This window comes from Capsicum annuum, chromosome 1, assembly GCF_002878395.1.
Source record: "Capsicum annuum cultivar UCD-10X-F1 chromosome 1, UCD10Xv1.1, whole genome shotgun sequence".
Lineage (NCBI taxonomy): Eukaryota > Viridiplantae > Streptophyta > Magnoliopsida > Solanales > Solanaceae > Capsicum > Capsicum annuum.
Window position 1 is genome coordinate 168,388,056 of NC_061111.1, and position 27,863 is coordinate 168,415,918.

The following is a 27,863-nucleotide window of genomic DNA, read 5'->3' on the forward strand; positions in this document are numbered from 1 at the left end:
TTAAATTTTAGCTGTAACTACAACCCCTGGGAGCAACTTTGCATCTATGTTATCAGATGAACCGTCTGAAACTGTCTGTAACTTTGAATAATCTGAGGACTTAACCAATTCTCCAACTTCAACGAAAGTCAACATCTTCATGGTTGATACAATTGACATGGATGAGAAGTTTGAAATGACAAAGCAAACTATTGAAGCCCTGAAGAAGTTTGTTAATGAGAAAGATCTTGAAATCACCTAACTTATGAGCAAGTTAGATCTCTACAATCCTAGAGGGTCAAATTATAATCTAACACTGTAAGAAAAAGTTGGTGGTGAATCTCTCATCATGTCAAGTGACAATCAATGTGTTGATCGATCTGCTTCAGTGGCTACTCTAACAGTTCAACAACTGCAAGATATGATTGCAAACACCATCAAGCCACAATATAACGGTCCGTCACAAAGTTTTATAGGATAGTCAAAGCCGTATTCTAAGCGAATCGAGGGCTTACCGATGCCAATTGGATATCAACCGCCAAAGTTTCAACAATTTGATGGAAAGGGAAATCCAAGGCAATACATCGCTTATTTTGTTGAAACTTGTAGCAGTGCTGACATACATAGTGATCTTCTTGTCAAGTAGTCCGTTCGCTCTTTGAAAGGCAATGCCTTTGATTGGTACACGAACTTGAAGTCCGAATCAACTGATTGTTGAGAGCAACTAAAAAGTTAGTTCCTAAATTATTTCTACAGCACCCGTTGTACGGTCAGCATGATGAAATTTATAAACACAAGACAAAGTAAAGATAATCTTGTAGTGGACTACATAAATCGTTGGCGAACATTAAGCTTCAATTGCAAGGATCAACTTTCTAAAACTTTCGCGATTGAAATTTGCATTCAAGGGATGCGTTGGGGCCTTATGTATATCCTCCAATTAAGCCTTGAACTTTTGAAGAATTAGCTACGCATGCTCATGACATGGAGCTAAGTATTGTAAGTCATAGAATGGCGTCACCTATTTTTGATCCTAGGAAAAAAGTCACCAAATTTAAAGACTCGTCTGAAGATCAAATTGGGAAATCTATGAAGAAAACTGTGAATTTTACGAAGGTCTCCACAAGACAAAAGTTAAAAAAGGAAGCTCCAAAGCAACAAATGTGAGAGGTAAAAAATCAACCAACCTTGATGGAGTTACAAGCAAGGGTATATCTTTTCCCCGACTCTGATGTTCCTGAAATTCTTGACGAGTTGCTAGCCAAAGAAGTCATTGAGCTTCCTAAGTCAAAGTGACTTGAAGAATCAAATAAAGTCGATGATCCTAGGTACTACAAATTTTGACACGTTGTTGGTCATCATACCACAAAATGCTTAATCGTGAAGGAAAAGATCATGACATTAATGCAAGAGGGAAAAATCATCATTGATGATGATAATACAATTAAAGTAAATCATATTAGCGCTAAACTAGACCATAAAAAAGGTTCAATTTCAAAAGTTCTACAACCCATGTACTCTGTGGAATCACCAAAAGTTGAAGAAATCATCATGCTACAATTTGGGAGTTTTAACCCAATTAGGGTTTCAGCCTTGAAGAAAACAATGGGCAAATCCATGAAAAATAACATTTCAAATAGCAAGAAGTGTGATACTTAGACATTGATCGCTCGCAAAAGAAAAAAATGTCAAAGGACTTCTAAAGTCCAACTTTCAAAAGTTGACACAAGATCAAATGCAAATCTGCTTCAACTAATGGGGGCAGTAAATACCAAACTGAAGTGCAACATTACTCTATTTCAAAGGGTTGGAAGGAAAGTTACATTACAAGAATTCTTCCCAAAATGCTTCTTGTTGCACGAGCCTAAATACAAGTCAAGAATGCTCCTCGACATACGAGCCTAAACTTCAAGTCAAAACATTCATTGATGTACAAGCCTAAATTACAAGTCAAAAATGCTCCTCGAAGCACGAGCCTAAACTGTAAGTCAAAACGCTCCTTAAGGTACAAACTTAAACTGCATGTCACTCCTGGCACGCATGAGTCTAAACTGTGAACGACTCTCTCTAAAAAAACAAGAATAAAAGAAAAGAAAGAAAAAGAAATTTAAAAAAAGTAAATTAACTCATCATTCCTGAACTACATTATGACTTGATCCTCCCGAGGTACGTAGGCAGCTTAGAGTATTTTTACTCTAAGTTCAGTCGTATGAGTAAAAAAAATAAAAAAGAAAGAAAAGAAAAAACATCTGTCATTATTTGAGCACGTCAATAACACTTTGGATTAACATAGATATCACGTGAGGATAGACGTTCCTTCGCTAAGTTTACCACAGGCGTACAAAGGTGAAGAGACCACAAGGCAAAGTGGATTTTGATAATATATTTGTATAAATTTGTATAGGTGTTCACCATCATTTTGACATATGTGGTAGATCTTAGAGACTTCTCCGCAAAAAAAAGACGACTCGTGATTCAAAGGTTCCTACGCCAAGTTATAATTTTTCCATCATAGCCGCTCAAAGTTGTAAAATAGGTCATTAGATTCTGAACTAAGCCGAATTTGATGACGTATCTATATAAATTCGTAAAGGATTTGAGTGCGGTTTTTATGTATGTTGTAGATCTACGAATCTAATTTCCAAAAAAAAAATAGCACCTGATTCTAATACTCCTATGTCGAGATATGTACTTTATTGTGACGCTGCGCAAAGCTAATAAAACTACCAAACCAAGATTAGAAGATCGGTGTTGGGAAAATATCTGAGATGATTTAGATGTAATATTATTGTGATTCTTGAGTGAGACGTAGCTCTACGAGTTTAGTTTTCAAGTAAGAAACGACACCTGATTTCGATACTCCTACGTCAGAATATGAAATTTATCATGACGCTGCGCAAAGCTGATAAAACTAGCAAACTAAGATTAGAAGATCGGTTTTGGGAAAATATCTGGGATATTTGGGTGCAATCTAATTGTGATTTCCACGTGAGACATAGCTTTACGAGTCTACTTTTCAACGCAAAAAATGGCTCCTGATTTTGATACTCCTACATCAAAATATAAAATTTATCGTTACGCTACGCAAAGTTGATAAAACAGACGTATCAGGACATTGCGTTCCATTTTTGTGAATCAAACAACTCATATTTTTGTTCTCCTATGGGAGAATAAATATTTTTGTAGATGTGTGCCTAGTAATTACTCACCAAAGTAAGAAAAGGCTACTCCCTGTGTCAATATTACCAATCTGGATGGCACCATGTACGAGCTCCTTGACAAGAATGGGATGCTCTCACTCGAAGCCTCTTTATTGTCAAGCCCCACGGATGAGATGCACTGCATGCTTGCTTTGCAAGGATGGACTGCAGACACTCAGAACTTTATCATCACAAGGCTGTAAGAATAACACCAAGTACGTGCTCACTGAAGCTAAAAAGGGGAACTTTCTGCGTCATCAAGGATGAAATCAAATCATTTCAAGTCACTTTCTTATCAAGCAGTAAGGAAGTAATTCACCAAATGATTCAACATAAATCATGTCGTCTTTTTTGGTCTGACATCAAGACCATTTGCATAAACCTGCACAAAAAAGAAATGAAGATGGAAAACATCTACAGTATTGATCCGATGAAGCTTCTCGGTTTTATACGGATTGATGCCAACCACGTGAAACTTCAATCTGGCAATAAGTGTCAGTAATAAATGCACGATGATTCGATGTAACATGATAAATATTGGGAGAAACACATTAGTTTAGTTCAACATGGCTGATATCAATGTCGATTAACATGAACTTTGATTTTCTACCATTGATCTTCTATGCCGAGATGCAAGGAGTTTTCTATGCCAAGATTCAAGAAAATAGAAAATTTTCTTTCCAAGTATAGAAAAAAGTTGCTCTGAGTGTTTGTTTCCAAGCTATGAGAGGGAATATTGTTCGTCAAATCCTCGAGAAAATGGGTGAAGTACCTAGTTGTTGCTCATTGAAAACTGTGACTCAAAAAATGATACCTCAAGTGGCTCCTGTCCAATCAGCTGGACAATGTTTGTATATGGTTGGTGTGATATCGACACCACTTGTATTTTTTCATGAACCTACAAAAAAAAAGCAAAGGAGAGTGATCACGAACATGCTATCTGGAGTCACGACATGATAGCTTATAGCGTCAACTTCAAAAATTCATTCTCATCAGTACAGAATGAGTTAACATTGATTTTTGGATATGATGCAACAATACAAGTCTAGTCTCTTCAGAACTAAGTCATTCAACATTTGGACATTCCTACAGTCAGATATGATTTTTACTCTGTAAGTGTTTGAAGTTGAAAATCAGGAAAGACACTCTACGTACTTCTTCAGTCAATGTTGCGAGGAGGTCGTATACTTTACGTGACGTCCACCAACGCTGCCAAAAAGGTTGAGGTGTACCAGTAGTGTTTTCCAAATACATGGTCACAAAGGGATGTCTTTGCAAGGATTACGGATTCCAAAATATTGTGGTTGATGTGATTTCACAACATCTCCTTATATAGAGGCTCTTATGAAAAATTTTTAGTTTGTGTTCAAGGAATGTTGTGGTGAAATTAGAAGATGAGATTCCCTGGAAATTTCAAATTGTCAATCAGTTGAAAAATTACCATATTGAGGAGATTTCTTTGGAGATGACTTTAATTCTTTCTTGAAATCAAAAGGAAATTTAAAATTTTTTCCTTTGGTACATGAAACCAAAAGGAAAGTTAATACTTTTCTTTGGTACAAAAAGATCAAGTCAACTTTTTTACTTCATACATGTGATATGTCAAGTGAGGTGGTTGTATTGATCCTTTTAATTCAAATACATTGAGGGGGTCACATTGTTGTGCAAGTAAAAACTATTTAAATAAATATTAAGGTGGTGATTTATCATGTTCATACTTATCCAAGAAGAGTAAAAAAAAATCAAATTGGTCATTTTTTTTAATACTCTTGAAATAATATCGAGTTTGTACTCAATTATGAATGGAAAATGACGATCACCACAAAAAAATCGTTGGTTGCTTTGACGAAGACTTTCACGACATGAAAGTTCATGGAAGAAACTTTAGTTAGACCACTCGCAAGTATTTGTCTAACTAGGATGCACCGATGAGAAACAAATACTTTTGAAGTCACGAGAATTATAACACATTCATGAGTACTTCAAGTCTCGCCGTCAAGTTTCGTCAAGCCTACACGTCGACCAACCTTGAAGTAGGGGGCATCTGTAGACACGTAAAATTTATTGGATCAAATTCATATAAAATTTGAATTTGATCCATATTTTATTAGGTCTAAAATTATTTTGGGCTTAAAAAAATAATAAACCCATTTTATTCCTCATCAAGGTTCATCTCACTTTGAAGCCCAAACTCATCAAATGACGTGACATCCTAGTCAAATTCAAGACCAATGATACGCCAACACATGTACAAATAATGTGGAAATCTCATTCAAATTCAACAACCAATCAAAAGGTGTCAAGTGTCAAAGTGACATATTTCGACCAATCACAAGCAACTAGATCTACCTCCTACAACTACAAATAGGGGGTAACATAACATTTTAAGTGGAAATAGAGGAGGGAGATTCGGAAAAAAGGACTTTGACAAGCATCGGCAACGTCAGCATTGACTATCAAGTTCTTACAAGGAGCAACCAACGGAGTTCTTCCCTGAGATTATTCCAAAGCAAAAAACACTTTTCGATATTTTCGACGATTGAAATACGTCTCTAGGAGTCCAAATCATCCAACGATTCGAGAAACACGCTATTTAAGAACCTCGAATCATTTCTAAGTTTAGGAGAGAAGAATCAAGAGAGTCACAGAATTGTACTCACAAGATTCATTTAAATAAAATTACTCTTTTTTGTTTATTTTATTTTTGCTTACAGTTAATTTTCAGCACTACGAAAATTTGTTGTGAACAAAAATACAACAACAACAAACCCGGTGTGTTCCCACAAAGTGGGGCCTGGGGAGGGTAAGATATACACCGACCGTACCGCTACCTTTGAAGAAGTAGAGAGGTTGTTTCCGATAGACCCCCAGCTCAAGATAAAGAATAAGCAACAAGGAGATGAAATACAAAACGGAAAAGGCGTAAGGAATATTAAAAAGTAAATCAGAGCAATACGAAAATAGAGAGATACGACAACACGAGGTAAGCAGATACAAATTATTAACACAAAATTAGCCATTGAATTTTAATTTTATTTTCTAGCTAGCTTTATGATACAAATTTAATGTATATCTTATAATATATATTATATATAATAAAGATACAATTTCTATATGCATCTTATATATATATATATATATATATATTATATAACAATGATATAAATTTTATGCACAACAATGATACCATTTTTATCCATAAATTCGCGGCTCTATTTTTTACAAACTATATCAGTATACTACATGGGTTGTATCAATATGGTATATGAACTGTATCTGAACTATCTAGACCAAAATGATCACATTATGAAAGCGAAAATCACATACATATGCAATTCAAGAGTCAATATTACAAAATATAAATATACTATTTTTTATTTACAAAACCTACTTTTTATTTACAAAATCTATTTTCAATTAAAAATCATTTTATATACTTAAATGACTTAATTTTCGAAATTAATTGTTTTGAACTTATTTTATGGAATTTTAATTTAGACAAATAGGCTGATTTTTTTATATTTGTGTTAATTCTTTTAGATATATTGTATCTTTCTTAGTATTTCTTTATTTCTTTCTCTCTCTTCCTAACTATTGCACCAGCTTCTTCAATCTTAGTCAATATCTTCAACCTTTCTTTACCTTCAGTAACATTTCTCACCATTTTATAAAAAAAATTTCATCTCCATCTTAAATTGAGTATTTTGATTTGGGCAGTTTTCAAATTGACAGTTCTTCGAGAAAAAATGGTGAGTAGAAAATTGTCATTGAAATATTAGGACACAAGATGAAAGTTCATTAATGTGCTTTATGAATAATTTTTCGGACCAGTTGAAAAAATTCATGCCGTTAGATCATGAACAATCTCAAGGAAAATAAGTTTCAAACGTTTTAAAAAAATGTGTTTTCTAAATTAAAGGTTAAAATTTAATTTAAGAAATTAAAAATCTAATTCAAACATTTATTGATATGATATATAAGTATTTTGGAATAACCTTTATTCAACACAGAGCATCAGTTTCTATACCATCTTTATACTATATTTTTAGGATGTAGTTAAATAATATTTACAGGATACCAATTTCATATCATGTTTCTAGGAGCACCAATTTCTACATATTTATATTTTTAGGAGGTAGTTAAATAAGCTTTATATGACACTATTTCTACACCGTTTTCACAGTTTCTAAGAAATAGTTAAATAACATTTATAGGACACTATTTTCATACCATGTTTAAAAAAGGGTAGTTATTCAACCTTTTCACATCAGTTTTTATACTATTTTCAGGAATGATATGAAATTATTCGCGAGTTTAGCAATTAGAGTCCGAAATACTTTCAAATTATTTCTGATAGAGATAACAATTTTCAATCTTGTTTAATTTATTAGAATGATTTTGAAGAGAAACTGGAAATCACCACAATGTGGTGTCATGATACTACACCAACATGGGTGCATTGATATTTCAAAATGGAAAATAAGAGAAAAAGAAAAAGAAGAGAAATTGAAAATAGAAAAAGAAGTGAGCTTATTGGAAAGAAGTAGAGCCAATTGTGGAATTAGATATCGTACTAGAAGAAATCTATATATAATATAAAGTAAGGTCATAGAGGAGGTGATGCAACACCTCTCTATGATGTCCATTCTTATTTATCTTTATTCTTATTTTTTTTTTGAATTTTTTCTTTATTTTTTGCATTGATCAATTTGCTTAATAATTTAAAAAATTCTATCATATTTATTTATTTAATTGTATTTCATAGGTTACAAAAAACATTCATCTATTTGTATTTCTAACTTAAATAACATGTCTCTTGAACTCCATTCTTTATGACTCAACTAATCCATAAATAACAATCATGAAGTGTTGATGTACATTTCTATTCTCCTTCATTCATTTTTGATTCCTACTCTTGATCCCTTTTAATACGAGTCAACCAAAGAAAATTACTAAATTTTGGTTGAAGTTAGAAGTAGAGAATTTTCTTCCTTTTTCATTATTGTTTAAAGTAAATTTTTTATTTGCAATGTAGTATAATGTTCACATATGGAAGAATGTTTGTCAATACTAATTACATAATGCATTTTGGATTTGTCAGAAGGGGGTATTCATTTAGCTTACTGTATTTTCTTAATATCTTTAGCTTAATTGTAGTTTTCTTTTCAAATTTTTGTTATTTTATTTTTTTATTGTTGAAATTTTGTTATTGATATGATCATTCATTTAATTTAAATGATATTACTAATCTCTTTTTATATAGATTTTTGAAGAAAAGAAAAACATTCATACAAAGAATCACAAATGGTGAGTTTTATTATTTTATTTTGAATGTAAATTTAGGTAATGTGTGGTTTCCTTAAAAGCATATTAAAATCATCCTGTATTTCCTTTTTTTATAAACTTATTCTTTTTCTTGGTTTTGATATGTGTAAGTAGATTTTATACTTTTTTGTTTTCAACTAAATGATTACTACACATTGATATTTCTATTTTTTTTATTAAAAATAATGGTAATCTCCCGTGTTTTTTAATAGGTGCAAATATGTATATATTCATGTTTACTTCTTCTTAATTCTGCAATTCACAATTAAGTAGGTGATGTGGTCATAAAAAAATAATATGGCATGTGTCATATAGTAACAATTTTTTTATTATTTTCTTATTTTTTTAAGTCTTATATCCCTATCGTTCTAGCCACAACATATTAATGTCTAATTAATTTGGACCGATCCAAATAAGACAAAATTAATATTCACTAACATCAATTATTTTATTTATTTATTATATGAAATCTATAGTTTTGAAAGTTTCATTTTCACTTTTATTAAAATGCTACTGAGCTACTACTATAAAAATATATTTATTTTAGTTTAAGAATAGCGACATTTAAAGGAGAGCAAAGATAGTTCATTTGTATTGATGAGAATTTAGTTTAGATTTCAATTCTTTAGTATTTTGAAGTAGAAGTAACTAAAGGTTTAGCAACTAATTTAAAAGCATGCATATGAAATTTTATAAAGTTCTTAAACTTTCATCTTTAATTAGTATCTTTATTAGTTTTATTCTTAATGATGTTCATAATTGTCAACCTAACCTCTCATGTTTATAACCTGCAAAAATTGATGTATGAATTTGAGATATTTTACTTCATGAAAAGTATAACACTTTATTATCTTTAAAAATTTTAAAATGGAGAAAACGAAAAGAAAAAAAATCAAAGAAAGAGATATTTCATGTAGTTTTATTAGAATTTATTTATAGTATGGTGTGTGTGTGTGTGTATATATATATATATACATACATATACTAGTTTAAGATATGTGTGTTGCACGTGTATCAAGTATTTTTTATCACGTTGCACAAGTCTATCACATCAATCAATAAAAACTGTATTTGTTCCTTTTTACTTATCCCAAGATTTTAAACTAATATATATATACAATAATTTTATTTTTAATAATATTATAATTAGTTTCAGATTGACGTATGAAATAAACCTCGATTGAGGTTATACTTACAAATATAAAAGGATGATTTATTATTCATTGTCAATAAACCCAATGTAATATGAAACCTGAAAATCACAAAGTTATGTTGGAGATTCGATAACAGAAGTTACTTACAAACATAAAAAGATGTTTTATTATTCTTGATCAATAACACCAACATAATAGAAATAGAAATCTGAAACCTTAAAACTAAACCAAAAGATTACGTTAGACACTCAATACAAAAGCTTTTTACAAACATAAAAAAATGTTAATGGTGTTTCTTGCTTTTGTTTTGTTTTCTCACGTTTATACTTTTCTTTATTATTTGAACTTTTCTTTCCTTTTTAAAGTAAAATAATATGATTATCTAATATCCGAATAATTGTTATCTCTCGTTCTCGTTGTATTCTTTCAAATGAATTAGTATAATTTATAAATCTCTTGATTCTGGAGCTATATTTCTCAGGCAACTGAAGCTTCTCATGTTTCACAACTAAAATAAAATAAATAACAACACAACATATGTAGGATTATCACAAAAAAGTAAGGGAGGATAACTACAATTATAAAGATAACACAAACTATATTAACCCTTCTATAGTATAAAATAATAGAAAAAAACATTGAAAATTTCATTCTATATTATATCCATCTCCATCAACTACACTATAATAACATTAATTTTTGAGAGTTATAATAAGGTGAAATATTAATTACAGAAAAGAGGTAATAGAATATAAAGAACACATAACATATTCGTATTTAATTTATTTATATAGAGGACACATAGATTCTATCATTACAATTCATGATAAATTAGGATTTGCTTTAGCAACGTGACTTACCACAATTCTAATATTTGAATTGAAATTTCTACTGCCTTGAACTTCAAGAGTTACACCAAAATTTAGGTAAGATATATATACATATTAAATTTTTTTTTCTCTTGATATATAAAAATTTCTAAACCTAAAAGAAAGTAAAACTGTTCAAAAATCAAACCTAAATATGGAGAAAAGTGAGTTAGAGTTAAATTATCTACTAACCATGTACCTAATTCGCGATCTTTATACCTTCCTATCTAATGAATATGTATTAAAAAGAATATTTACAAATTTATTACAACGGAAATACTACCGACATGTAACAACATTAGAAACAAAAATTGCATATAAAAGAATTTTGATACTCAAAACCCACAAAAGTTAAAAAAAAAAAAATTTAATTTATTTCATGGCCGGACACAGCTTCAATTTTTAAATATTATTTTTTTTCCTTAGAAAACAACAATAGAATATGAAATTATTTCTTGAAACCAACCAACAAATTCATAGGACCAGCATGTGGTTTTCAACAAAGATAGATTGTACTATCAGTCTTTTGTCTAGAAGTAAGTAAGAACTCAAACCACATCCTTTTATCCATTTACTTGTGGTAATGCTACTTATCCTGTAATTTTTTCAAACACAAGTATTTCATTGTCGCTTTCAATAACCAAAATATTTTTGTGAACTGAAAGCCTCTAAATCACAGTTTCATTTATTCCTCATTCCTTTATTCCTACTAACAATAGGAATATCATGATTATGCTTGCCTTCATATGTTATTAAGACAGTCTATGGATCAGTTGAATCCCTCTCAACCTGTCTACAAACATTGCATACAGGATATGTGCACCGGTAGTAACTCTTTGAATGCTTAAACCCCTTTACCAGGTACCTTGAATGCTGAGTCCTCTTTATCACCTTCTGGCCATACTTTTAACCGCCATCTAAGAAATCAACTCCACTTCTCATCTGCAGAACAATCTTGGATCCAACTATTGTGCCATGTGATGAAGCGATGATCTCAACTGTTATCTTCATTCTCTTTACATTTGGTTCATCATGCACCCCATCTACTTCTATCAAGTTGATTTTGGTTTCATTACATTTTTTTCACAAGATATTCAGATGTCATTTTGGTTGGAACCTGGTTGGAACAAGAAGGAGAATACCCATCTGAGCGATTCATTACTGTCCAATCATGTGCACGAATGTCTAGTTGAACTTTGGAGTAGTTTGTACTATCTAAAGCAAAATCATCTTTTATTTGTTTTTTTGGTTAAGAATGGTTGTGCTAGCCATTATATGTGATCACAGTTATGTGACCATCAATGGTCATTCAACCCTTTTTCTTTACTGGACATTTGAAATGTGTGCACGTATATAGCCCCGAGGGCATTCAGTAGCCTTAACCTTTTTTTGGCCATATTTTCTCTAGTTATAACCATCACAGTCTAGCTTATCAATAACAATAATGGATACCTTATTCTCAGATTAAGAAACCTTTGGCAGCCAAATACCTACCAAGTCTTGAGAAATTTATTATATTTAGTCCTTATTCCACTTAAATTTTGCAACGACCTAAGAATTTGATGAAATATGTGAAATTTGTGATTTTGTGTGATTTGACTATTTTACCTCTCTCCGTCATTGCATTATGGTATTTTTAGGGTTTGGGGATGATTGGCTTGATGTTTGATGCATTTTGGTATCATTTATGCGATATTATGGTTTTTGATGGCTTCGAGAGTTTTATTTTGGACTTATGTGGATATCTTTTGATCCGTGCGACGGATGGCCTAGCGGACTGAGCCAGCAATTGCAAAATATTAATTTTAGGTTGGGTAGAGCTTTGGTTCGGGTCCTGGTGCACCTGAACTCATTTTAACCTATTGGTCAAAAAGTTGAAAAATTGGATATATGAGTGTGGATCCCATATTTGGTCGAAACAACCTCAGATGGAAAATCCGACTTCACCAGAAGATCCAAAATGTCAATTTTACGGTGTTAGCAAGTTTGGTATTATTTTACGGCTTTTAAAACTTATTTTGACCCTCGATTTGGAAAATTATGATTTTGGATTTCGGGGGTCAACTTTGTAAAAATAATATTTTTTTCAAAAATTCGACTTCGCCAACGCGTTCGGAGCATTAAATTTAGTATGGTTGCATAGTTCGTTTGCGTATATCGAACTCCGAACGAATTTCAGGCACCCCATCGAAGTCCATTTTTTTTGGACTTAAAAAGCTGTGCAGATTTTTCTGCATTAAACTAGTTTTTTTTAACCCTCTTTTGGCCTATTTTGTCCATTCTTTCACCTTGCCACATGAGAGTTAAACCCTCAAATAGCGTGGGAGCTTAAAAGTAAAGTTTGTGGGAGCTTGAAAGGCTAGATTAACATTTATTTCTTGGTTTTATTACAGATTTAAAGTAAGAATTCACCTTTTTTTTAGTAATTTCTTGATTATTTTTTCAAAATTCCAAAAATCTTAGGACTTGATTTTGAACCTCAATTTCACTTCTTTTCACTTGAATAATATTTTCATCTTATAATTACTAGTTTTTTATCAATTTAACCTTTAAAACAACTCCGATCTTGATTTTAACTGGATTTCAAAGATTTTACCCAATAACGTGCAAAAACAGTTTTCTTCGATCCGAACCTCTATTTTTACTCGATTTAACTTGGGTTTTCAGCTGTAGGTTCCTAAAAATATGGGAAACATATTTTTAAAGTAAAGTTCTGATTTTGCCCTTCTTTTTTGAAAATTCGTTCTGGGAGTCTGTTTTGACCCCAAATCAAAAGTAGTCAAGATAGGTATCTTTGATTTTGTTTTGACACGTAGATTTGCTATTTGATATTTTTAGTGGAGTTTGGGATCATTCAAAAAAAATAATATCGTGGGTTCAAAGTGTAGCGGGTCAGTTTTGGCATTCGAGGTAGGTTATGGCTTAACTCTTTCATGCTGGGCCGGATATTAAATGATGGTACAAAATACATGTTAAGGGTGGAAAATAATTATGAAAAATGACTATTTATATTTTGTGCCCTTGTGGGGGTCTAATGTGATGTAATTGTTGAAATTGAGATATGATGTGATATGCGTGACTATGTGGGGTCCTATGTGGTGTTGATAGCCTCGAATACATGTGAATAATTTTATTGTGTTGTTGAAATACCTAAAGTGGTTTCATTGGTATATTGTGATATATCCATACTTATTGGTATATGAAACATGCAGAAATTCATGGATGAAACAGAAGTAATGAGTGAATATTGGCTCACGTGGCTGTGAAATTGTAACATTATGGTTGGTTGTGAAAATATTCATTTTGAAAAGTTGTGAACATTGCACGGTCATTCTCATATCATCATACACATTATTTCACTTGGTCATTTTACTGCTTTATATATCCTTGTTGTCATGTATGTGTACTTGATTTGTGTCTTATGTTATGTATGTGCTTTGAAAATATTGAAAACAATGGAATACTAGATATTGGTATCAGATATTGGATTTTATTAACCATCTCTGAAGGATCATGCCAAAGAAGAGTTGCGGATATTAGTGATCTTGAGGCTCTGTGCCAAACTTAAGGTTATGTGCCAAACTTGAGGCTATGTTCCAAACTCAAGATTTTATTGTGTTTATGTTCTGTTTGAATAGCCATATTGACTTGCTATCTACCTATTTTTTCTATATCTTGACTTGTTAAGGTCTAATTGTTCTATCTTCCTTTAATTGTACTTGATAATCTTAATTATACATGTCCCTCTTTTGTTCTACTTGTATGTGATCATGTGTTTATTTGTATCCATATCTTGTGTGTTGTTGTATTATATATGGATATTATAGAACTGTTAGTGCAAACGGTATGGGATGCCGTTGTTGGATATTTTTTTACTGCAGGTGGCGTGTCCTTAGTATGTATTTTCTATACTTTATTTTCTACTTTGCTTGATCGGCCTATGATACCTACTGAGTACAAGTGGACCGTACTCATGCCTACTGCATCCTTTTCATGCAGGTCCTAGCTCGAGTACGCCTTAGTTTGCTTGACTCGGGCGATCGTTGGAGCTTCCAAGGTAGTAGTTGGACATTCCTACATCCGGAGTTTACCTCTATCTTTCTATAGTAGTTATGTCTTTATTAGTATTCAGAGATAAATATTATTCCTTTGTGGTTATTTTTTGATGCATTTGACTCCTGAATTATATTAGTAGTTATTATACTATTGACACCTGATTTTGGGCATGATTGATATTTGGATAAGTTCTTTTCGTATTGTTATGATTACTTGTATGTTTCGTCTTTGTTCTAGAAGACTTACCTTGGGATATTTTTGTCTTTTCCTCTTTTTGTATCAGTTTTGGTGATAGACTTACTTGTCAAGGTATGCCGCGACAAGTGTCATCATGGCCCTTATTTTTGGGTCGTGACAAATTTTTCTGCGAGAACCAAAAACATAAATAAAAGAGTTCCCTAGCACTCCTCCTCAGGGAGGCGCCAAGAAGGCACGATGTTTGGGTCAGTTCAGGAGTCAAACCTCTCGAGGTAGACAGTTTAGAGATTCTCGTGGATACCACGGTAGGCCAGTGCAGACGGCTTTACAAATTTTAGGTGATGGATCTTTGGGTTCAACAGTGCAGGGTATCTATTCGGGCCCAGTAGTTTCTTCTCCTATTGGAGCGGGCCATAGGATATGTTATGTGTCTCGTGAGGTTGGACATTTGGCCCAAAACTGTCCTCACCTGGTAATTCAGGCTACTCCTATTTCAGCTGTGAGAGGTAGAAATGCTACCAGAGGTACGGGGAGTAGAGACAGTGGAGCTCATGGGGCTACCCAAGAAATTGGTGTTCGTGACTAGTACTATGCTTTACCACCCAGACCGAAGGCAGAGGCTTCAGATGCTATAATCACAGGTATCGTCCTTATGTTTTTCAGACCTACATCTGTATTATTTGATCTCGGATCGACTTTCTCCTATGTGTTTGTGTATTTTTCTTCGGGTTTTGATTCTTTTAGTGGGCCTCTTGCCATATCTATTCGTGTATCTACCCCCGTAAGTGATTCTTTAGTGGTGGATCTAGCTCACCAATTTTGTGTTGTGACTTTTGTCGAGCGTGAGACTTTGGTAGACTTTCTTGTGTTAAATATGGTTAATTTCGATATTATTTTGGGTATGGATTGGTTGGCTTCTTATCATAATGTCCTAGATTATTATGGTAAGATCGTGACTTTAGCTTCGCTGGGTGAGCTAAGGATAGCTAAGGGTGTACTTTATTCGGGTCCTAAGAGGACTATATCTTATGTTCAGGCTCGTAAATTGGTTGAGAGGGCATGTTTATCTTACTTGGATCATATTCGTGATACTAGTGTTGTTTCACCTCCTTCCTTAGATGTGTTTCCTATGGATTTGTCTGGTATGCATCTAGATCAAGATATTGTTTTTGATATTGATGTTGAGCCGGGCACCAGGTGTTTTATCCTTTTCTGGATTTTATTTTAAAAAAATAGTTTTGACTTTTTCAAACTATTTCAAAATTCAAGAAGATTTTAAAATAATTTTGAAAATTCTTACAAAGTCGCCACTTGATTTTTATAGAAAATACCAAGAAAACTTAACGAAATTTCAAAGATTTAAAAACAGAAATAAATCTTTGAAATGAGAGATATTGAGTAAGGGTTCAATTAATGTCCTAAGAAGGCTTTTAAGGCACTTAGGAGCGTCCGTTTAAAACGGTTTACGAAAACATAATTTGACTAACTAAAAGTGGATAATTTTCGCAAAGACTCGATTTTATATAAAATAATAATAATAATAACTTTGATTCAAACTACTTTTTTTTTTTGAAGACCTAAGATGACATTTATTTATTCTAGTGAAAATTGATTCTATTTAACTTAAAGAAATCTTCTTTGAAGAAGGTTGAACTAAACTCGATTCATTTGTAAATTGTTTGTCAAACAAAAAGGAGAAAGAAAGTGATTTTAAATATCATTTATTATAACACAAATATTCATTTTTAACGAAAAATATTAATGTAAACAAATTATGAAATTCGACTAATTAATGAAAATGTTTTAATTTTTGTAAAGAAAATTGATTTTAGGTTGATGAGAAATTTCTTTTAACTTAAATAAAATACTTTAATACAATAATAAAGTGAAATGTCATTTTTATTTTTAAAAGCTTATTCTCAAGGAAAAAACATAAAGAGACTAGTTTTATTAACCTGAAAATTTAAACTACGTGACGAATTATAAAAAAGAAGAAAAAGACAAAATAGAAATGACAATTCAAAAGGCGATTTAATTTAAGGGAAAAAATCTAAATATACCTCCTTAGATTATAAATTGCAAGTCGTAGCAAGATTTCTTAGAGTGCAACTAATAACAAGTTCTTTAAAAAAACAAAATAATAAAAAATTTAAAACAAACAAAATTAAGAATAAAATATTTTTTTATATGCTAATTAAAAAAACTTCCATTTTAATAGGAGTTAGATATTAAGTGAGCTAAAATTATGAAACCTATTAAGGTGCATATTTTTTTTTCTGTTTTTAAAATTATATTTATATTCATTTTTTAAAAAGAAAAACAAATACTTCTTCTTTTTCCATAATTAATTCTTACTCAATCTCTATTTTAATTTCTAATTCATGAATTTTGAATTCACAATAGAATTGGTGATAGTAAATATTACATGTTAATAATTTACTTTCAATTTTTGAATTGTATACAACCCTATTATTCATATATTATTTTAAATAATTAAGCTAAAATCAATTTTATATAACAAAGTCATATTTTAAATAATTTTTTATTTTTGGGGTCTCAATTTATGAAATTGGTATATAAGATTCTATATAAATGATATATCTTATAACTGTTTCTAGTGTATGAAAATGGTACATAATATGATATCCACGAATTAGATTAATAAATTTTATTAAAGTCATTTTATACTTTTGTCTCAAATAACTTTTTGTTGTAATAAAAAAAGGTAATCTGTATTAATCATGGTTGCTATTGGGGTTGATTCACTATATTAATTTTGTTTTCTGAAATCAGTATAGTTCAATAGTTATACAAAAATATAATTACAACTTGCAATAAACAATCTAAAAAATACATATAAATATAATTTTCACATATAATAAAACTAAATCTATTAACTGGGTTGGAATTTTAATTGATAAAGTGTTACATTTCTTTACAATGTTGTACTTTTCAGTTTTTCATTTTTCTTATTGAATACTTTATTTGGCATAGTTAATTCTCAAAGTATGTGTCATATTTTTTTAGAAAAAAAAATCAGTAAAGATTTTTTTTTAGCTTTATTTTATTATTATTTATTGAAAGTCATTGTTGTGATAAAAAGATGAAATCTATGAATAATGGAAGAAGGATTGAAGGAATAATGTGTATCAATGTAGAAATATTTTACCAAATTTTACTTCTTAATTTAAGAACAAATTTTGTTACTTTACTGATAAAGTTAAAAAGGTATAAATAAAGATAATTTTTGAAACCAAAATTCATTCTTAACATAATTATCAATGGAGTTAATGAGGAGAGATAGAATATTAAAGACTAAAAAATAGGAGATAGTAACAAACACTTATTTTTTTAAAAAATATTTTTTTTGCAGAATCGCTATAACTTGCAATTAAATTTTTAGTTCAATAACTATGTAAAAGTATTGCTATAACCTAATAACTATATACAAAATAATATTCACTTAATTTAATTTAACCAAAATTTATTACAAACAAGTAATCAAATAGGAATATACAAATGAATTTAAAGAGGAAAAGTTTAAGATTTAGGCCCCTGATTTGGCCCATTGAAATCTGCCCCAATTTTCGGGCTCGTCTTTATGGAATTTTCAGCTCTTTCAGCTGTGTATATTGACTGTATATCAAAGGTCTTCATCCTTGCGTTTTATTGTATATCTGGTGTATATACGTGCCCTTGCTTCCAATTTCATTAAGGAGTCGTTTGGTAGAGTATATAAGAATAATGCAAAATATGGTTTCTTAGTAATGTTTGTATTAGTAATGCTTGTGTTAACTATGCTTGCATTAGTTATGCTAATGTTTTTCTTATGCAGTGTTTGGTTTAGTGTATTAAAAATAACATGAATTAAATAATTTCTTAATTTTTTTTTCTTTTACAAAAATATCCTCCATATATATGTTAGAAAGAATGTGAATTTTTTTTTTTGTGGGATAATAGTGTCTTTAATCATGTTAATGCATGTATTGAATCCATTGCATTGCTAATACCATGGATTTTGAGATATTAGTATTACACACCTTAATATACGATAGAGTGTATAACTAATGCAACCATTAGTTATACATAGGGTGCAAAAGTATACCAAACAAGGTATTAGTAATACACATTAAACTAATGCATGCATTAGTTTTCTAATACACTCTACCAAATGACCCCTAAGACTCATAAATGAGCACATACTAGCCATTTTTGACCTGTACAGCCCGCGTATATGGCGTATATCAGTGTATATCAGCAGCTGTTTCTTCTCTTTTGGTCCATTCTTTGGGACTTCGGCATGTAATTTGACTCAAAGGATTTGGGACTTGGTCCCATAGATGCAAAGGGAGGGATTCCATTTGGACCCGAGGCATTTTCCACATGTTAGACAGAAAAGAAATAAGGAGTTAATATATGTTGAGTTCAATAAGCTGTAACAAAGAGGAAGTACTTGAATGCATTTACAGTTAGAGGTAAACAAATATGCTTTAGACAAACATGATAGATGCTCAACCATAAAAAAAAGAGTTAATACATAAAAATGACCCTAAACTTGACACCAAATTATAACTTTGACCTTAAACTTTGACAGTGCACAAATATGACCTTTAACTATTCAAAACTGCACAAATATGACCTCCAATCCTATATGGCAAAACGCGTGTTCAACACGCAAAACTGGGCGCATCCAGCTTAAAATATAAGGGCATTATACATAAATATAACCTTAAACTTTCACAGTGCACAAATATGACCTTTAACTATTCAAAATTGCACAAATATGACCTTTAAATGACTCTTCACTATTATTTTTTCATTATTTTCGGCTCAAAGATAAAAATGACATCTAATTTCTTTTGTCATTGTGGAAAAAAAACAATATTGAAGATTTATTAATTAGGTGGGCAGCCTCATACGAAAAAATCGAGCGGGTAAGCATATATATTATAAAGCAGAGGACGAATTTAAGTGATATAATATATCTAAATATTATTTATTTAAATATTAAATTAAAGATGAAACTATACTAATAATAAAAAAAAAATTATAGTTTTAATAAAACGTTATTAAATTAATGTTATTAAGGATAGTAGTAGTAGTATATTAAATTAACGTTATCAAATTAACGTAATTAAAAGATGTTATTAAATTAACGTTATTAAATTAACGAGGGACGGATCTACGTGGTTGCCATGGGGTTCACCTGAACCCCCTCGATAAAAAAATTACGTTGTATATATATATATATATATATAATATAGAAAATGTATATTTATGTACGTATATTAATGTTGAACCACATGAAACAAGACACTTAGATAGCCCAGTGGTGTTATTTGCTCTTCTTGGGCGCTTCCTTCAGCCTACTGTGCAGATTCGATCCCTGCTAGTGGCTGTTTTTTTTTAAATTAAAAAAAGGCTAGGTGTTGCTGATATAGAAATAAAATAATAATAATAATAATAATAATAACAATTTTTTAAAATTAAGAAAAAGTTAGGTACTGCTACTATAGAAATAAATAAAATAATAATAATAATAATAATAATAACAATAATAATAATAATAATAATAAATCGACGTCGTATTAGCACAAAAAATAAAACTTTAACAGTGCACAAATATGACCTTTAACTATTCAAAACTGCACAAATATGACCTTTCTCCAAGTCAGCCCTTTTAACGACGTGGCACTGTGTGATTGGATTACCTTTCCACGTAGGCGCGAGTGAGACTCACGCATGGAGTTGCAAGATCGGAGGTCATATTTATTCAGGTTTTGAATAGTTAAAGGTCCTATTTGTGCACTATCAAAGTTTAAGGTTAAAGTTATAATTTGGTATCAAGTTTAGGGTCATTTTTATGTATTAACTCTAAAAAAAAAATACTTATTTCTTTTACTACTTTTACTCATTGAGCAGGAGCATGTAAGTGAACGAAATCAAACAATAGCAAATTAGCAACTTTGGAAAACAAGAAAAATAAAGTCAACACTATTTCCAGTAGGGGTAATATAGGCATGCGTTCAAATGCCTAAAGCACACAACAATAAACAAATTATTAAATCATGCCTAAAAGAAGAAAAAAATAAAAAAAAATCTATGATATGACTCATCTATGTATTTTTTTTCTTATTCGTAGAGGAGCTATAGACTCAAAGTAAACACAAGAACTTAAAAAGGGGAGGAAATAGGGGAAAAACCAAATTTGCAACACCTTTAAATATTTTTTAAGAGGGAAGAAAACTTTTGATCATTGAAGCAAGCAAACAACCATTCTACAATATTCAAATTAATGATTCTTAACAGATGAACTAGTTCTCAATTTTGAAACAACATAATGGGGCTAAACAAAGATAATTCCATAGGATTGGCCGAGGAAAACAAACTACCATCGGGAGGGTTTAACAATAGGGAAAAAAAGGGAGAAAATCTATTAATACATGAGAAAACATTGATAATTCCCATCATATTCCCAAGTCCTAATCTTGGAGAAAACCAGGGGGTAATCCCCAAAGAGTAGCAATCAATTTACCTCTTTAGAACTTTAATTGACATGTAGAGTAAAGTAAAATCCCTTTTAAAGAGAAAATATAATTTATCTAGGCTAAGGCAATGAACTTTGAGGTATTATAAGCTATAATGGTCATTTCCAAAAGTTCTAGTTTTGGGGGATTTTCTAAGAGCAGCCCCAAATCACACCTTATAGGTCTTTTGGTATGCCGGACCAAAGAAAATGCTCAAACAGTCCGCTAAAATAATAGTACATGCTCCCTGGAAGAAATCATTGAAACCAGCCACAACTATGCTCGTTGAAACACTCTTTAGGGAGAAAAATAAGTCGTCTCAACCAACACTTAATGCACAAACACACTGTATTATGATAATTAACAAGCAGGCATCCCTAACAACTTAATATTATCGACACAACTCCTAACTGTCCACTTTATCACTCAATCAAAATAAATAAAATTTCACACAGATTCTCCCAATTCTAATCGTGGCACAATTCATCATATCAATGGAATTTAATACTTCAAAGAAGAAAAAGAAAAAAAAGGACAAGGCTTTTACTTTTTAATGAGCAGCGAATTAGGACGACAAGCTTTTTATTTGAAGGGAATTTCACCAAAATTTTCACCGGAGTTTCAATTTCAACTTTTCATTGGAATTGATTTTCCCATGGAATTTATTTTTGAATTTTTTGGTTATGTGGGATTAGAGGAACGCTCCTCTCGAATCCCCAATTTTTCCCCAAAGAATCCCCAACTATTATTCTTCAACCAGTAATTATAGGGAGTTTTTTGGGATTTAATTTAGAGGGAAATAGAGGGGTGTTTTGGGGTTTTCGGAAAGGATTTTGAATTTTGAAATTGGATACGAAATTGACCATTGTTGTTGTTGGACATTGGTACGCTGTTGGTGTTGTTAACGTTGTCGTTGTATTGCTATTACTCCGTTGCTGAATTATTTAATATTGTTGTTGCCGTTTCTGGTTTTGCCGTCTGAAATTGTTGTTCTGTTTGTGTGGAAAAGGATAAGGAAGTATATTAAGGGAATTGGGCAGGGTTTCGTGAGTTGGGCTTAGGGCTATTCTCAAATATAGATTGGGTGACTTTCAAATTTTATCCCCAAATAAAAAGGCTTTGTTAAAATAGCCTTAACTTGTTAAGCCATATTTTCTTGGACGAAAATACCCTCCTGCAAAATATTTGCCATTAAACCTCTTTCTTCCTCTCTCTCTTCCAAATTTTAGAATCAATCTCCTGCCAAAATATTTACTGTTAAATCTATTTCTCCCAAATTCCATAGGTATGGAATTCATCCTCAAAATTTATTGTGGTAATTTTAGCTTATTGATGCATTGTGGTAATTTTAGCTCGTTATACAATTAGCATATTGATTTAATTTTTAGGGAGGTAAACATAAGATGAAGTTGGGATATACTGTTGTTGTAATAACATATTTACCATTGAGGAATTGCATCAAAAAAGGTTCTGGGGAATTTGTTATTGCGGTTATAATTATGTTTTAGTTGTTGTGAGGGACGGCCTTGGAAGGAAAGGCTGTTAATATTGGAGTTAACGTTGATCGTAATATATTTTGGGAAGGCTAAATGTATAAGGTCAAGGTGGTACAAGAAATTAGTTCCAAGTATTTCAAACTAGTGGGTTAATTAGTATTAGAAGATGATGAGGAATTGTGTCTAACAGGTTGTGGGGAGTTTGTTATTGCGATTATAATTGTGTTTGAGTAGTTGCGAGAGTTTGGTCTTGGAGACAAAGGCTGTGTTTTCCATCTCGGATAAATCCAGCCTATGTTTAGCGAGTAAAGAAGCACTAAATTGTTGATTCTAAGAGAGAGCACCTCAGCTATTAGCTTGTATAATATAGAGCAACATGCAATGAGTTTAAACTCTATAATGGTAGTAGGATTTGGCACTTTAGGTAACAAGATTACTATTGTACAGTTCACTACATTGTACAACTCTTTCGTGTTAAAAAAATCCTTCATTGTTGAACACGCAGCATATTTAATCCTCCATGTTTTGTTAACTACAGTAGTATTGGTTACATCCACTTTAGGATAGTAGTATTCATGAATCCATCTCTTTTTACCGCTCGCGGTATGGAAGGGTATGGGGTTATTAACTGAGAAATTTGGAAGCACACAATAAAAGTCCAAGTATATATTATCGTTCCCACATCCTTTATCATCTGGTCTTTATCTTTGTCCAAAGCAATTTTGTTTACGAAATTACCAAAAATATAAGAATACCAAGGAATCAATCCTCCATTTATTAGAGCCCCAATACAACCCAACAACAGTAGGACTATATCTAACTTGGTTGAGTATTTGAATAAGCTTAGTAATCCAACTTGCTTAGGAGTTGGAGTGTCATCTTATTCATCATGTATTGCGTGGTTCTAATCAATATCATCGTACAAATCATTTCCATACAGATGGAGATTTGATTGTCTAGAATATTGAACACAGTGGCTCTGCTCCTCATAAACATTATCAACATAATTCACCTTACAATCTGATGTATCGGTGTTGAAGCTATGTCCCATCTGATTAACGTGTCCATAATGACCTCTTATGATGCCACGATTATGTGCATTTGGCCTGCAACGTTAAATTAATATGATTAGAAAATCTGTATACATGTAGATTGATGTTGTGAAACCAATTTGACTTGTTGTATTTGCTTAAGAATATATAGTGAAGTATTTGAAGTTTGCTCTCTAACATCTGAAGCTTTTTGATGAGATGTTCACACAATTAAGCATCTATCATAGCGTTTAGATACCTTATGTTTGAGTCAAATTGCACTAAAATACATGGGGTTTGAATCACCTAGCTTATGCACAAAGCCCTGATTTTTTATTGTAATGTGTTCTCTTCAATTTTGCTCTACTTCTCAATAATAATAAGTACATCGTTATCTTTCAACATTATACTATCAGATTATTGAGTTGATAAACTATGTTGTATCACTTGCAACCTATCTTTGAAGTAAGCAATCCTCTCAGAATCACCCCTACAATGTGTTTTATTCAGTAGTTTTAAGGTGTTATTCAGTAGTTTCAAGTGCTATTTTAGCATCTTCAGATTCTGCCATCATTTCAAGTTATGCCCCATGGGCAAGAGTTGACACTTCCTTAGTCTGTAATGATTTGGAAGATGACCTATAACTCTAGCCCCAGAGGCAAGACTGAGACAGTTATGTCCCATGGGCAAGAGTTGACACTGTCATAGTCTGTAATGATTTGGAAGATGACCTATAACTCTTGCTCTAGAGGCAAGACTTTGACAGTTATGCCCCATAGGCAATAGTTGACTAAGCCTTACTCTTCAATGATTTTACTTGTTGAAGATATATATTCTAAATTAAATTGTTACTAATCTTTTATTGTTTCATTTTTCACAAGGGTTGTACTTGGAATGGATGGAAAAGAAATGAGTATTGAAAGAATTGATAGAAATAACGAGTTACAGGTTATTTAATAAATATTAGAGGCTGAAATAGCTGAGCCATCCAAGACTTAGAGGGTAGCCAAAAAAGGAAAAGGATACTTGATGTCGAGACTACTCTCTTGTGACATAATGCCTCTTTGAATGAGGTAAATGTCAAGTCGATCTTCATTGACAAACAAAATATGATGACATGCATGTCAAATATTGCAATTACATATAATATCCAATTTAAAGTTATCAAATCAAGCACAATAAGATATTCACTGCAATATTTGGACAACAACTTCTTATGGCAGTTTCATGCCTTGAAGATTGCCGATTCTTTGCTCTTTCAGGTTACTACATATGAAAAGGCTCACAGTTGCTCGGTTGATTTCATAACGTCCGACCACAGGAATGCAACATCAAAGGTCATATGTGACTACATGATAGAGCTCATGCGTGACTCTAGTAATGTAATCACACCCAACTTCGTAGTAGATGAAATAAGAAGGAAATATGGAATCATTATATCCTACAACAAAGAATGGCGAGCGATACAACATGCCTATATGGTGATAAGAGGAACCACAGAAGAGAACTACAACAGGTTGCCATCATATCTTCACATGATGAAAGAAAACAACCCAGGCACGTGCACAAACATAAAGAGAGACGATGAGAACAGATACAAATGCTATACTGTTGAAATTGAAAATTTTTGCCCAAGAGGCAACAGTTTATCCTTTATTTGCACTGATTAGATTATTAATATAGATGGAACTCTTGCCTCATGGGCAAGACTTGGTTTAGAAAATTATTGAAATTGAAAACTTTTGCCCAAGAGGCAACAATTTATCCTTTACTTGCACTGATTAGATTATTAACTAACATAGATGGAACTCTTGCCTTATGGAAAAGACTTGGTTTAGAAAATTGTAGAAATTGAAAACTTTTGTCCAAGAGGCAACAATTTATTCTTTATTTGCACTGATTAGATTATTAACATAGATAAAACTCTTGCCTTATGGGCAAGACTTAGTTTAAAAAATTGTTGAAATTGAAAACTTTTGTCCAAGAGGCAACAATTTATCCTTTATTTGCACTGATTAGATTATTAACATAGATGGAACTCTTGCCTCATGGGAAAGACTTGGATTAGAAGATATTGAAATTTAAAACTTTTTCCAAGGAGGCAACAATTTATCCTTTATTTGCACTGATTAGATTATTAACATAGATGGAACTCTTGCCTCATGGGCAAGACTTGGTTTAGAAAATTGTTGAAATTGAAAACTTTTGCCCAAGAAGCAAAAGTTTATCCTTTATTTGCACTGATTAAATTATTAACATAGATTGAACTCTTGCCTCATAGGCAAGACTTGGTTTAGAAAATTGTTGTACAAATGCTATCCTGTTGAAGTTGAAAACTTTTACCCAAGAGGCAAAAGTTTATTATTTAATTGCATTGATTAGATTATTAACATAGATGCAACTTTTCCTTATGGGCAAGACTTAGTTTAGAAAATTGTTGTACTCTGATTATAAACATCAAATGCAAATTGTTACTAATATATTTTTGCTCAACGCAGGTTTTAATATGCACTTCAATCATTGGATAGACCAACTATAGACCAGTAATAATGGTAGATGCAATATTTTTTAAGGCGAAATATTGTGGTGTCCTCATGATAGAAGTGTCAAAGGATGGAAACAACAATATATTTCCTTTGGATTTCAGAATTGCAGACTCAGAAAATAATGAGTCTTATAACTGGTTATTCAATCAGTTAAGACATGCAATTGGGGTATGTGAATAATTGTTTATTCTATTAGATCGTCACCCAGCCATTGCAAATACAATTGAAAATGTCTATCCAAAGTGTCAACACGGTATATGCATCTATCACATGGAGAAGAATTTAAAAAAAGATACTTCTCAGATGTGGTTCTATCACTCTTCTACAACACAGCAACAACATACAAACAAACTAAATTTTGCGCTTTCATTGATGAGATAGAAAAATTCGACAAAGTTGCTACGGAGTATTTGAAAGAAGAATACCAGAAAGATGGGCTTGTTTGTTTTATACCAACAGAAGGTACAATATGCTTACGACTAATAACGTGAAGTCCATGAATGTTGTACTGAGAAATGCCAGGCAACTGCTAATATTAGGAATGATCGATTACATTTAGAAGAAGTTACAAAGTTAGTTTTATGAAAGAAAAATGGAATTGCAAGGCAACTTTCATGACATCACACGTTGGGCGAAAGTGGAGGTGACTGACAAGATTCAAGTCTCCTTGAAATTGAAAGTAAGTAATTGAAATTATATTTTGATAATAGAGAAATATGCTGTTACTATTTTTTAATTGCAGATTATACATAACTGGTTTACTTTTATTTGTGATTTATTGCTAGTTTTTTATTTCCTTAAGATTCACGCGCGAAATATGTGTTTTGTTGCTTCTGCTCATAGCTGCGTGATCATTTGTGATTTGATGTTGTATGCTTGATTATAGCTATTTTTTGGTTGCCTCAAGATTCGTTCCCTATGTATGTTTGATTGCTCTATATGGCTAATTTTGCTCATTTACTAGATGTTTCACAATCATAGTTGATTCTACTCCTAGACTAGATGCAATATCTATTTTATCTCAGTTTCTTTGCAGCTGATTCTCCTGCTCATATATTGGAAGCATCACTATTGAATCAACTATTGTTCCTAAGCAAGGTTCTATCTTTTCCATATAATATAGGGAATTTTACTTTGAAAGCTCATGCCTTGGATGACAGATCCTTCTCCTGCACTTTCCCTGACCAAACCAAGCATCAAAACTCTAACTATCCCTTATATTGGCCCTTGTCTTCTATTTTCAAATAGAACCTTAATTGTTATCCTTATTATTGGTCACTTATTATTAGATTTTCGATTAGTTCAATATTAGATTGTGATTTTGATGTTATATGCTTGATTGTAGCTATTTTTTGGTTGCCTCAAGATTCGCCCTTATGTATGGTTGATTGCTCTGTATGCTTGATTCTGCTTATATACTAGATGTTTCACTAGAAGTTGTCATTTATTTATCATTTTATTTACAGGTATACCTCATTGATA

General features: G+C 31.7%; 1 pseudogene; it reads right to left on the minus strand.

Annotated features, from left to right (window-relative positions):
• On the minus strand, positions 1–25,177 carry LOC107859504 (annotated as a pseudogene).
• Between the last annotated feature and the right edge of the window lie 2,686 nt (positions 25,178–27,863).